The following is a 15,265-nucleotide window of genomic DNA, read 5'->3' as shown; positions in this document are numbered from 1 at the left end:
TTCTGTCATGGGGCAGAGAGATGTGCTGTTTAATCATGCTATCCTACACATTCTGTCATGGGGCAGAGAGATGTGCTGTTTAATAGCTCACCTCATGCTATTCTACACATTCTGTCATGGGGCTGAGAGATGTGCTGTTTAATAGCTCACCTCATGCTATTCTACACATTCTGTCATGGGGCTGAGAGATGTGCTGTTTAATAGCTCACCTCATGCTATTCAACACATTCTGTCATGGGGCTGAGAGATGTGCTGTTTAATAGCTCACCTCATGCTATTCAACACATTCTGTCATGGGGCAGAGAAATGTGCTGTTTAATAGCTCACCTCATGCTATTCTACACATTCTGTCATGGGGCTGAGAGATGTGCTGTTTAATAGCTCACCTCATGCTATTCAACACATTCTGTCATGGGGCAGAGAGATGTGCTGTTTAATCATGCTATTCTACACATTCTGTCATTGGGCAGAGAGATGTGCTGTTTAATAGCTCACCTCATGCTATTCTACACATTCTGTCATGGGGCTGAGAGATGTGCTGTTTAATAGCTCACCTCATGCTATTCTACACATTCTGTCATGGGGCAGAGAGATGTGCTGTTTAATAGCTCACCTCATGCTATTCAACACATTCTGTCATGGGGCAGAGAGATGTGCTGTTTAATAGCTCACCTCATGCTATTCTACACATTCTGTCATGGGGCTGAGAGATGTGCTGTTTAATAGCTCACCTCATGCTATTCAACACATTCTGTCATGGGGCTGAGAGATGTGCTGTTTAATCATGCTATTCTACGCATTCTGTCATGGGGCAGAGAGATGTGCTGTTTAATCATGCTATTCTACACATTCTGTCATGGGGCTGAGAGATGTGCTGTTTAATAGCTCACCTCATGCTATTCTACACATTCTGTCATGGGGCTGAGAGATGTGCTGTTTAATAGCTCACCTCATGCTATTCTACACATTCTGTCATGGGGCAGAGAGAAAACTGCAGTTTAATCCTGCTATTCAACACATTCTGTCATGGGGCAGAGAGATGTGCTGTTTAATCATGCTATTCTACACATTCTGTCATGGGGCAGAGAGATGTGCTGTTTAATCATGCTTTTCTACACATTCTGTCATGGGGCAGAGAGATGTGCTGTTTAATAGCTCACCTCATGCTATTCTACACATTCTGTCATGGGGCAGAGAGATGTGCTGTTTAATCATGCTATTCTACACATTCTGTCATGGGGCAGAGAGATGTGCTGTTTAATAGCTCACCTCATGCTATTCTACACATTCTGTCATGGGGCTGAGAGATGTGCTGTTTAATAGCTCACCTCATGCTATTCTACACATTCTGTCATGGGGCAGAGAGATGTGCTGTTTAATAGCTCACCTCATGCTATTCTACACATTCTGTCATGGGGCAGAGAGATGTGCTGTTTAATAGCTCACCTCATGCTATTCAACACATTCTGTCATGGGGCAGAGAGATGTGCTGTTTAATAGCTCACCTCATGCTATTCTACACATTCTGTCATGGGGCTGAGAGATGTGCTGTTTAATAGCTCACCTCATGCTATTCAACACATTCTGTCATGGGGCTGAGAGATGTGCTGTTTAATCATGCTATTCTACGCATTCTGTCATGGGGCAGAGAGATGTGCTGTTTAATCATGCTATTCTACACATTCTGTCATGGGGCTGAGAGATGTGCTGTTTAATAGCTCACCTCATGCTATTCTACACATTCTGTCATGGGGCTGAGAGATGTGCTGTTTAATAGCTCACCTCATGCTATTCTACACATTCTGTCATGGGGCAGAGAGACACTGCAGTTTAATCCTGCTATTCAACACATTCTGTCATGGGGCAGAGAGATGTGCTGTTTAATCATGCTATTCTACACATTCTGTCATGGGGCAGAGAGATGTGCTGTTTAATCATGCTTTTCTACACATTCTGTCATGGGGCAGAGAGATGTGCTGTTTAATAGCTCACCTCATGCTATTCTACACATTCTGTCATGGGGCAGAGAGATGTGCTGTTTAATCATGCTATTCTACACATTCTGTCATGGGGCAGAGAGATGTGCTGTTTAATAGCTCACCTCATGCTATTCTACACATTCTGTCATGGGGCTGAGAGATGTGCTGTTTAATAGCTCACCTCATGCTATTCTACACATTCTGTCATGGGGCAGAGAGATGTGCTGTTTAATAACTCACCTCATGCTATTCTACACATTCTGTAATGGGGCTGAGAGATGTGCTGTTTAATAGCTCACCTCATGCTATTCTACACATTCTGTCATGGGGCTGAGAGATGTGCTGTTTAATAGCTCACCTCATGCTATTCTACACATTCTGTCATGGGGCAGAGAGAAAACTGCAGTTTAATCCTGCTATTCAACACATTCTGTCATGGGGCAGAGAGATGTGCTGTTTAATCATGCTATTCTACACATTCTGTCATGGGGCAGAGAGATGTGCTGTTTAATCATGCTATTCTACACATTCTGTAATGGGGCAGAGAGATGTGCTGTTTAATCATGCTATTCTACACATTCTGTCATGGGGCAGAGAGATGTGCTGTTTAATCATGCTATTCTACACATTCTGTCATGGGGCAGAGAGATGTGCTGTTTAATAGCTCACCTCATGCTATTCTACACATTCTGTCATGGGGCAGAGAGATGTGCTGTTTAATCATGCTATTCTACACATTCTGTCATGGGGCAGAGAGATGTGCTGTTTAATAGCTCACCTCATGCTATTCTACACATTCTGTCATGGGGCTGAGAGATGTGCTGTTTAATAGCTCACCTCATGCTATTCTACACATTCTGTCATGGGGCTGAGAGATGTGCTGTTTAATAGCTCACCTCATGCTATTCAACACATTCTGTCATGGGGCTGAGAGATGTGCTGTTTAATAGCTCACCTCATGCTATTCAACACATTCTGTCATGGGGCAGAGAGATGTGCTGTTTAATAGCTCACCTCATGCTATTCTACACATTCTGTCATGGGGCTGAGAGATGTGCTGTTTAATAGCTCACCTCATGCTATTCAACACATTCTGTCATGGGGCAGAGAGATGTGCTGTTTAATCATGCTATTCTACACATTCTGTCATGGGGCAGAGAGATGTGCTGTTTAATAGCTCACCTCATGCTATTCTACACATTCTGTCATGGGGCTGAGAGATGTGCTGTTTAATAGCTCACCTCATGCTATTCTACACATTCTGTCATGGGGCAGAGAGATGTGCTGTTTAATAGCTCACCTCATGCTATTCAACACATTCTGTCATGGGGCAGAGAGATGTGCTGTTTAATAGCTCACCTCATGCTATTCTACACATTCTGTCATGGGGCTGAGAGATGTGCTGTTTAATAGCTCACCTCATGCTATTCAACACATTCTGTCATGGGGCTGAGAGATGTGCTGTTTAATCATGCTATTCTACGCATTCTGTCATGGGGCAGAGAGATGTGCTGTTTAATCATGCTATTCTACACATTCTGTCATGGGGCTGAGAGATGTGCTGTTTAATAGCTCACCTCATGCTATTCTACACATTCTGTCATGGGGCTGAGAGATGTGCTGTTTAATAGCTCACCTCATGCTATTCTACACATTCTGTCATGGGGCAGAGAGAAAACTGCAGTTTAATCCTGCTATTCAACACATTCTGTCATGGGGCAGAGAGATGTGCTGTTTAATCATGCTATTCTACACATTCTGTCATGGGGCAGAGAGATGTGCTGTTTAATCATGCTATTCTACACATTCTGTCATGGGGCAGAGAGATGTGCTGTTTAATCATGCTATTCTACACATTCTGTCATGGGGCAGAGAGATGTGCTGTTTAATCATGCTATTCTACACATTCTGTCATGGGGCAGAGAGATGTGCTGTTCAATAGCTCACCTCATGCTATTCTACACATTCTGTCATGGGGCAGAGAGATGTGCTGTTTAATCATGCTATTCTACACATTCTGTCATGGGGCAGAGAGATGTGCTGTTTAATAGCTCACCTCATGCTATTCTACACATTCTGTCATGGGGCTGAGAGATGTGCTGTTTAATAGCTCACCTCATGCTATTCTACACATTCTGTCATGGGGCAGAGAGATGTGCTGTTTAATAGCTCACCTCATGCTATTCAACACATTCTGTCATGGGGCAGAGAGATGTGCTGTTTAATAGCTCACCTCATGCTATTCTACACATTCTGTCATGGGGCTGAGAGATGTGCTGTTTAATAGCTCACCTCATGCTATTCAACACATTCTGTCATGGGGCTGAGAGATGTGCTGTTTAATCATGCTATTCTACGCATTCTGTCATGGGGCAGAGAGATGTGCTGTTTAATCATGCTATTCTACACATTCTGTCATGGGGCTGAGAGATGTGCTGTTTAATAGCTCACCTCATGCTATTCTACACATTCTGTCATGGGGCTGAGAGATGTGCTGTTTAATAGCTCACCTCATGCTATTCAACACATTCTGTCATGGGGCAGAGAGATGTGCTGTTTAATCATGCTATTCTACACATTCTGTCATGGGGCAGAGAGATGTGCTGTTTAATAGCTCACCTCATGCTATTCTACACATTCTGTCATGGGGCTGAGAGATGTGCTGTTTAATAGCTCACCTCATGCTATTCTACATATTCTGTCATGGGGCAGAGAGATGTGCTGTTTAATAGCTCACCTCATGCTATTCTACAAATTCTGTCATGGGGCTGAGAGATGTGCTGTTTAATAGCTCACCTCATGCTATTCAACACATTCTGTCATGGGGCTGAGAGATGTGCTGTTTAATAGCTCACCTCATGCTATTCAACACATTCTGTCATGGGGCAGAGAGATGTGCTGTTTAATAGCTCACCTCATGCTATTCTACACATTCTGTCATGGGGCAGAGAGATGTGCTGTTTAATAGCTCACCTCATGCTATTCTACACATTCTGTCATGGGGCTGAGAGATGTGCTGTTTAATAGCTCACCTCATGCTATTCTACACATTCTGTCATGGGGCTGAGAGATGTGCTGTTTAATAGCTCACCTCATGCTATTCAACACATTCTGTCATGGGGCAGAGAGATGTGCTGTTTAATAGCTCACCTCATGCTATTCTACACATTCTGTCATGGGGCTGAGAGATGTGCTGTTTAATAGCTCACCTCATGCTATTCTACACATTCTGTCATGGGGCTGAGAGATGTGCTGTTTAATAGCTCACCTCATGCTATTCAACACATTCTGTCATGGGGCTGAGAGATATGCTGTTTAATAGCTCACCTCATGCTATTCTACACATTCTGTCATGGGGCTGAGAGATGTGCTGTTTAATAGCTCACCTCATGCTATTCAACACATTCTGTCATGGGGCAGAGAGATGTGCTGTTTAATAGCTCACCTCATGCTATTCTACACATTCTGTCATGGGGCTGAGAGATGTGCTGTTTAATAGCTCACCTCATGCTATTCTACACATTCTGTCATGGGGCTGAGAGATGTGCTGTTTAATAGCTCACCTCATGCTATTCTTCACATTCTGTCATGGGGCTGAGAGATGTGCTGTTTAATAGCTCACCTCATGCTATTCTACACATTCTGTCATGGGGCAGAGAGATGTGCTGTTTAATAGCTCACCTCATGCTATTCTACACATTCTGTCATGGGGCAGAGAGATGTGCTGTTTAATAGCTCACCTCATGCTATTCTACACATTCTGTCATGGGGCTGAGAGATGTGCTGTTTAATAGCTCACCTCATGCTATTCTACACATTCTGTCATGGGGCTGAGAGATGTGCTGTTTAATAGCTCACCTCATGCTATTCAACACATTCTGTCATGGGGCAGAGAGATGTGCTGTTTAATAGCTCACCTCATGCTATTCTTCACATTCTGTCATGGGGCTGAGAGATGTGCTGTTTAATAGCTCACCTCATGCTATTCTACACATTCTGTCATGGGGCTGAGAGATGTGCTGTTTAATAGCTCACCTCATGCTATTCTTCACATTCTGTCATGGGGCTGAGAGATGTGCTGTTTAATAGCTCACCTCATGCTATTCTACACATTCTGTCATGGTGCTGAGAGATGTGCTGTTTAATAGCTCACCTCATGCTATTCTACACATTTTGCCTGAACAACTATGGGGCAAAACAGACAGGGTTGGCTTAGACTGTTGACAACATGTAAACTATATTTAGTCTCCAATGTTTATTGAAAACATAAATACATTTGCACAATGAGCACTTGTTGTCTCCCAAATACATTGTTACAGTTGTTGGTTAGCTAGCTAGTCAATTTTTTGCCATAATAGTGTAGACATGACATCAGTCAAAACACCTCAAAACAAGACATGGTATCAATAACAATATACAATGGGCTGAAATGAGCCACCTATGATTTCCTACAAGGTAGTTTCGTGTCATTGTTGCTAGCTACAGTAGCTGACCTCCGGCCACATCGATTCGCGTTTGTAATTTTCGAAACCTTGAGGCTGGGAGAAAATGTTGCTGTTTCAAGCTAATTTCCTGCAATTCTACACATTTTGCCATGTCTTAATGACAGGTTCATATGCTATCTGGGTCCCTCCCGATCTCCAGGGAGGGTTGATCAGGGGCCCCGGGGCATTCATAAATCCCACTCTGTAAGGAGCCTTGGTTTGTGAGAGACGGAACAGCTCATAGGAGCAGAAGCCTATCTCCTGTTTCTGTAACATGAGACTTGATGTACAAGTACACCCTCTGGACAGGAAGCTAGTCTATCACAGGGACAGGAAGCTAGTCTATCACAGGGACAGGAAGCTAGCCTATCACAGGGACAGGAAGCTAGTCTATCACAGGGACAGGAAGCTAGTCTATCACAGGGACAGGAAGCTAGTCTATCACAGGGACAGGAAGCTAGTCTATCACAGCGACAGGAAGCTAGTCTATGCTGCCCCAGCCCTAACCTTGACCATTAGGGGACCCTGGTACAGTGATTAGCAGCAGTTTCTACGAACTCCCTAAATAAAGTTTTCCGGCCGTTGTGGAAATACCAGGTTTTCTGCACTAAAGAGGTCAGAGAGAGAGTGAGGACTCTGAGGTGTAACCTTACTGGGCACGTGCAGAACATTGACCCTGACTCTGAGGTGGAGCCCGACTCTTACAGAAGAGTGATTGGGTTTGTTCGACATTGCAGGCAACTGCAGACTGACTGATCTACAAACAGTGGTGTAAAGCAACTAGGTAAAAAATACTTTGATCTACTCCTCAAGTACTTTTTTTGAGGTATCTGTACTTCACTATTTCTATTTTTGACAACTTTTACTTTTACTCCACTACATTAATAAAGAAAATGTGTTCTTTTTTACTCCCATAAGGTTTACCTGACATCCAAAAGTACTTACTACATTTCGAATGCTTAGCGGGACAGGAAAATGGTCCAACTCATGCACTTATCAAGAGAACACGTAGTCGTCCCAACTGCCTCTGATCCTACAGACTCATTAAACACAAATGCTTCATTTGTAAATGATGTCTGAGTGTTGGAGTGTTGCTCATGGCTATCTGTAAATTAAAAAACAAGAAAATCGTGCAGTCTGATCTGCTTAATATAAGGAATTTAAAATTAATTATAGCATTTACTTTTAGTTTTGATACTTACATATATTTATAACCAGATACTTTTAGACTTTTAATCAAGTACTTTACTTAATGAGTTTGACTTTTACTCAAGTACTTTACTTAATGAGTTTGACTTTTTCTCAAGTACTTTACTTGATGAGTTTTACTTTTATTCAAGTACTTTACTTAATGAGTTTTACTTTTACTCAAGTTTGACAATTGGGTAATTTTTCCACCACCGTCTACAAATCACCTTGTATCATAAATAACGACTCATTATTATTTGTAGATCAGTCAGTCAGTCGCCATTTACACACAATGCATCGTTGATTTGATGCTCTTGAATACAGCCACTGACTCTGAGGTGGAACCTTACTGGGCACGTGCAAATGAGTGACCCTTGAGTGGTGACGTCCACAACCGAGAGAGACATCCATCAGATCCACTGGGTGAAACTGGACTTGTACTTCAGTCAGATATTGGTTATGGTCTGATTTCCAACCCTTCTTCCCGCTAGTCCATGTTTACACCAATAAAATATGTTTGATTCATTGAGGAAGTGAATGATTGCACAGTTCGGGGAGAAGGGAGAGAATCAGAAATGGTCTTTAGTTTCACCGTTTTGATTCTATATTTTAGCACGGCCATCAAGTGACTACCACTAAATTCCCCTTTGGCACAATACAGATAGACTTGACTTGATCATGAAGCAACAAAGATGACCCATAAAAACTTTCATAAGATTACTGATTCTCTAGACCAAAGTATTTCCAAATCTGTGAGTAATTTGCATTGACAAGCTATCGCTGAATGTTCCTACCACACAAAATAACAGATATCATTTACAGACTTTAGGCTACCTTGACACAATTAACTGAATGATTGGGGCTATTTTTAAAACCCATACACTGTCCATGCCAACAGACTGGAGACTAATGAGAGAAAACACACATACATCTAAATCAACTGTTCTATTGCTGCGCTGCTGTAAATGGGCCATGTCCAGACACACAGCTCTGTTGCCAGAGGAAACACAACTCCTCAGACTCATTTAGCTAAAAACCAACAACCCACCTCTGAGACCACCCTGAAACACAGTAGAACCAAGTCTCTTAAAACTATTCTCAGGTTTTGTGCCCCCCACCCTCTACTGATTAAGGTTAGCATCCAGAGAGGGTAAGGTGATCCTAGATCTGTAAATATTGGTAATGTTCATACCCTGAAACCCACAGTTAGCAGCGGGTGCTAGCTTAACTTAGCCAAGGAAGTGTTTCATTATGCAAACCCTGCACGATCAAACCATAGCTCCTGATTAGCAACGCTGGCTATCTTTAGCCTCGCTAAACATGCATGTGTCTGGTATTTTTGCTATGAGTCATCAGGTGGAAATATCAAGTGTTGTTCTATTGTCTGGTATTTATGACATCACTCACACCACAGAACTGACAGAACTGGAGGAGTTGACTGTGGGCCAACTTATAGCTCCTGTAGAGAACGTGTTTCTGTGCACTACATCTGTAAGATGAGTAGGCTATAGGCCCAAACTAAAGACTCGGCAAGTTGTGTTAGATCTCAGACTAATGACCAGCCTAATAATGATGAGTTTAATTTAAATTTATGATGAGTTTAATTTTAAGTTATTTATTTGATTTAACCTTTATTTTGAGATCTAGGTCTCTTTTACAAATGCCCTCATACGTGGGAACTCCTTCAAGAATGTTTGGAAAAGCATTCCTCATTAAGCTGGTTGACAGAATTCCAAGAGCATGCACATTTTTTTAAACATTTTTTTTTAATGTAACCTTTGTTTAACTAGGCAAGTCAATTAAGAACAAATCCTTATTTACAATGACGGCCTAGGAACAGTGGGTTAACTGCCTTATTCAGGGACAGAATGATAGATTTATACCTTGTCAGCTCGGGGATTTGATCTAGCAACCTTTCGGTTACTGGCCCAATGCTCTAACCACTAGGTTACCTGCCACCCCAAAAGGGTGGCTACTTCGAAGAATCTCAAATATAAAACATATTTTGATTTGTTTATCAGTTTTTTGGTTACTACATGTGTTATTTCATAGCTTTGATGTCTTCATGTAGAAAATAGTAAAAATAAAGACAAACCCTGTAATGAGTAGGTGTCCAAACATTTGACTGGCTCTGTATATACTGTGTACAGTATATTCAAATTCAAAACCCAGTCATGGGGAGCACAATAAAACATTACAAATCACACAGAAAACTGTTGCATTGCTCCACAAATAAGTCCCCAATCAATACTTTAAATTACCAGAATGTCACCAGAACATCAAGATGAAATCTATTTAGAATTTTGTTCCAGCAATACGGGGCAATACAACTAAAAGCAGATTTACCTAGCTAGGTGGAGACCCTGGAAACCTCAAGAGTTAACCAATCCTGTCAACAGATTTACCTAGCGAGGTGGAGACCATGTGCACCTCAAGAGTTAACCAGACCTGTCAACATATTTACCTAGCTAGGTGGAGACCATGGGAACCTCAAGAGTTAACCAATCTTGTCAACAAATTTACCTAGCTAGGTGGAGACCCTGGGAACCTCAAGAGTTAACCAATCCTGTCAACGGATTTACCTAGCTAGGTGGAGACCCTGGGAACCTCAAGAGTTAACCAATCCTGTCAACAGATTTACCTAGCTAGGTGGAGACCCTGGGAACCTCAAGAGTTAACCAGACCTGTCAACAGATTTACCTAGCGAGGTGGAGACCCTGGGAACCTCAAGAGTTAACCAATCCTGTCAACAGATTTACCTAGCTAGGTGGAGACCCTGGGAACCTCAAGAGTTAACCAATCCTGTCAACAGATTTACCCAGCTAGGTGGAGACCCTGGGAACCTCAAGAGTTAACCAATCCTGTCAACAGATTTACCTAGCTAGGTGGAGACCCTGGGAACCTCAAGAGTTAACCAATCCTTTCAACAGATTTACCCAGCTAGGTGGAGACCCTGGGAACCTCAAGAGTTAACCAATCCTGTCAACAGATTTACCTAGCTAGGTGGAGACCCTGGGAACCTCAAGAGTTAACCAATCCTGTCAACAGATTTACCTAGCTAGGTGGAGACCCTGGGAACCTCAAGAGTTAACCAATCCTGTCAACAGATTTACCTAGCTAGGTGGAGACCCTGGGAACCTCAAGAGTTAACCAATCCTGTCAACAGATTTACCTAGCTAGGTGGAGACCCTGGGAACCTCAAGAGTTAACCAGACCTGTCAACAGATTTACCTAGCGAGGTGGAGACTCTGGGAACCTCAAGAGTTAACCAATCCTGTCAACAGATTTACCTAGCTAGGTGGTGACCCTGGGAACCTCAAGAGTTAACCAATCCTGTCAACAGATTTACCTAGCTAGGTGGAGACCCTGGGAACCTCAAGAGTTAACCAATCCTGTCAACAGATTTACCTAGCTAGGTGGAGACCCTGGGAACCTCAAGAGTTAACCAGACCTGTCAACAGATTTACCTAGCTAGGTGGAAACCCTGGGAACCTCAAGAGTTAACCAGACCTGTCAATGGATTTACCTAGCGAGGTGGAGACCCTGGGAACCTCAAGAGTTAACCAGACCTGTCAACAGATTTACCTAGCTAGGTGGAGACCCTGGGAACCTCAAGAGTTAACCAATCCTGTCAACGGATAAAGCAACTCAGGTGTCTGTACTTCAACAGCAAAATTAGATAAAACGGAAGGTTATAAAGTAGGGAGGGCCTTGTAAACTAAAAAGGGAGTAATGTAGAGATCTGGGGGGTCTTTAGCGAAGTCCAACCAACGTTTTGATACAGGATGCAGTGATGAGTATCAAAACTGTCCCCCGTAACAAAACGAAGGGCAGATGCCATCCAAAGAGGTGTAGTACCAGCTGCACTTTGATAAATAATATCACAATAATCAACAGATAAAAATGTTGACTGAATAATCTGCTTCCTACTGCTTAGAGAAAGACATAATTTATCTCTGTAGAAAAAGCTAACTTTAAATCTTAGCTTCTTAACCAGGTGCGTTTTTGGCAAGGTGGATGGGGTTATATCCTGCCTGGTTGACCCTGTCCAGGGGTATCATCGGACTAGGCCACAGTGGTCACAGTGTGTGCCCCCCCCGTCTCAGCCTCCAGTATCTATGCTTCAACTGTCTCAAATAGCCAACCAATCAACCTGTTACCAACCCTTAGTAAAGTGGTGTTTGAGCATTTTACAGTAAACAAATTGACAACAGACTTTCAGCACGCTTATAGGGAAGGGCTTTCAACAAGCACAGTGCTTACTTATCGATCATTATGATCTCCTGCTGGAAAAGCGTATGTGTTGTAGCTTTACATCCCCTACTATATTGTGGATAAAGAGTTTACCTGTCTAACAGAACACAGAGGGTGTTCTTTAATATAATCCAGATAGAATCAGGAATTCCCCAGGGCAGCTGTCTAGGCCTCTTACTTTTTTTTCAATCTTTTCTAACGACATGCCACTGGCTTTGAATAAAAACTTAAAGCATTGTATTTGGGACAAATCATCCACTAAACCCTAAAACTCTAAATTGAGCAAGTTGAGGTGACTAAACTGCTTGGAGTAACCCTGAATTGTAAACTGTCATGGTCAAAACATATTGATACAACAGTAGCTAAGATGGGGAAAACAGAGAAGTCTGTCCATAATAAAGTGTTGCCCTACCTTTTTAACACCACTATCAACAAGGCAGGTCCTACAGGCTCTAGTTTTGTCACATATGGACTACTGTTCAGTCGTGTGGTCAGGTGCCACAAAGAGGGACTTAGCAATTATCTCAGAACAGGGCAGCATGGCTGGCCCTTGGATGTACACATAGAGCTAACATTAATAACATGCATGTCAATCTCTCCTGGCTCAAAGTGGAGGAGAGATTGACTTCATCACTACTTGTATTTGTGAGAGGTATTGACGTGTTGAAAGCACCGAGCTGTCTGTTTAAACTACTAGCACACAGCTCAGACACCCATGCATACCCCACAAGACATTCCACCAGGGGTCTGTTTAAACTACTAGCACACAGCTTGGACACCCATGCATACCCCACAAGACATGCCACCAGGGGTCTGTTTAAACTACTAGCACACAGCTCAGATACCCGTGCATACCCCACAAGACATGCCACCAGGGGTCTGTTTAAACTACTAGCACACAGCTCAGACACCCATGCATACCCCACAAGACATGCCACCAGGGGTCTGTTTAAACTACTAGCACACAGCTCAGACACCCATACATACCCCACAAGACATGCCACCAGGGGTCTGTTTAAACTACTAGCACACAGCTCAGACACCCATGCATACCCCACAAGACATGCCACCAGGGGTCTGTTTAAACTACTAGCACACAGCTTGGACACCCATGCATACCCCACAAGACATGCCACCAGGGGTCTGTTTAAACTACTAGCACACAGCTTGGACACCCATGCATACCCCACAAGACATTCCACCAGAGGTCTCTTCACAGTCCCCAAGTCTAGAACAAACTATCAATCAAATGTATTTATAAAGCCCTTTTTACATCAGAGGCACACAGTACTACATAGCACCATGACTACGTGGAACTCTATTCCACATCAGGCAACTGATGCAACCGGTAGAATCAGATTTTAAAAAACAGATTGAAAAAACACCTTATGGAACATCGGGGACTGTGAAGCAACACAAACATAAGCACAGACACATGCATACACACACATGAAAACATATGTACTACACACATGGATTTTGTGTTGTAGATATGTGGTAGTGGAGTAGGGGCCTGAGGACACACTTAGTGTGTTGTGAAACTGTTATGAATGTATTGTAATTTTTTTTAAATGGTATAACTGACAGAATTTTCTCCGGGCCGCAGGAAGAGTAGCTGCTAATGGGGATCCATAATAAATAAAAATAAAAATAGTCTATGTGCCGGGGGGCTAGGGTCAGTCTGTTACATCTGGTGTAATTCTCCTGTCTTATCTGGTGTCTTGTGTGAATTTACGTATGCTCCCTTTAATTCTCTCTCTCTCCCTCCCCTCCCGGAGGACCTGAGCACTATGACCATGCCTCAGGACTAACTGGCCTGATGACTCCTGGCTGTCCCCAGTCCACCATGTCGTGCTGCCGCTCCAGTTTCAACTGTTCCGCCTGTGGCTATGGAACCCTGACCTGTTCACCGGACATGCTACCTTGTCCCGGACCTGCTGTTTTCAACTCTCGCTCTCTCATTCTCTCTCTCTTTCTATCGCACCTGCTGTCTCGACCTGAATGCTCACCTATGAAAAGCCAACTGACATTTACTCCTGAGGTGCTGACCTGTTACACCCTCTACAACCACTGTGGTTATTATTTGATATTGCTAGTCATCTACGAATGTTTCAACATCTTGAAGAAAAATCTGGCCATAATGGCCATGTACTCTTATAATCTCCACTCGGCACAGCTAGAAGAGAACTGCCAACCCCTCAGAGCCTGGTACCTCTCTAGGTTTCTTGCTATGTTCCTGCCTTTCTAGGCTGTTTGGGGTTTTAGGCTGTTTCTGTACAGCACTTTGTGACATCAGCTGATATAAAAAGGGCTATATAAATACATTTGATTTGAATTTGATTTACTCTATATGTTTTTTAAACATCACATCCATATCAATCCAAATGCCTCAGTATTTATATGCGGGAACACGTTTGATTAGAGAAGTTATGAGTGAACACGTAATTCATCAGAAACATTCTTAAGAGAGTTTAAAAACAACATGTATTTCGTTTTGCCCATATTAAAGCACATGTTTTATATCAACAAAGGATTCCTACATAGCTATAAAATCTGACTGTAGTTTTGACGCAGCCAAATCAAATCAAATTTTATTTGTCACATGCGCTGAATACAACAACCTTTACAGTGAAATAGTTACTTACAAGCCCTTAATTAACCCACAATGCAGTTTTAAAAGGAGGGGCAATAGCATATATAAGAGTATCATCCAAATACACTGAACAAAAATATAAACACAACATGTAAAGTGTTGGTCCCATGTTTCATGAGCTGAAATAAAAGATCCCAGAAATGTTCCATTCACACAAAAAAAAATATTTCTCAACAAATGTGTTTACATCCTTGTTAGTGAGCATTTATTTCTCCTTTGGCAAACTAATCCATCCATCTGATAGGAGTGGCATATCAAGAAACTGATTAAACAGCATGATCATTACACAGGTGCACCTTGTGCTGGGGACAATAAAAGGTCACTAAAATGTGCAGTTGTGTCACAACACAATGCCACAGATGTCTCGGTTTTGAGGGAGCGTGCAGTTGGCATGCTGACAGCAGGAATGTCCACCAGAGCTGTTGCCATATAATTGTATGTTAATTTCTCTACCATAAGCCACCTTCAATGTCGTTTTACAGAATTTGTCAATATGTCCAAATGGCCTCACTACCGCAGACCACGTGTAACCACGCCAGCCCAGGACCTCCACATCCGGGTTCTTCACTTGCAGGATTGTCTGAGACCAGCCACCTGGACAGCTGATTAAACTGTGGGTTTGCACAACCAAAGAATTTCTGCACAAACTGTGGCTCAGGGAAGCTCAACTACGTGCTTGTCGTCCTTACCAGGGTCTTGACCTGACT

Source organism: Oncorhynchus clarkii, chromosome 25, assembly GCF_045791955.1.
Source record: "Oncorhynchus clarkii lewisi isolate Uvic-CL-2024 chromosome 25, UVic_Ocla_1.0, whole genome shotgun sequence".
In the NCBI taxonomy this organism is placed as follows: Eukaryota; Metazoa; Chordata; class Actinopteri; order Salmoniformes; family Salmonidae; genus Oncorhynchus; species Oncorhynchus clarkii.
This window is presented reverse-complemented; position numbering follows the sequence as displayed.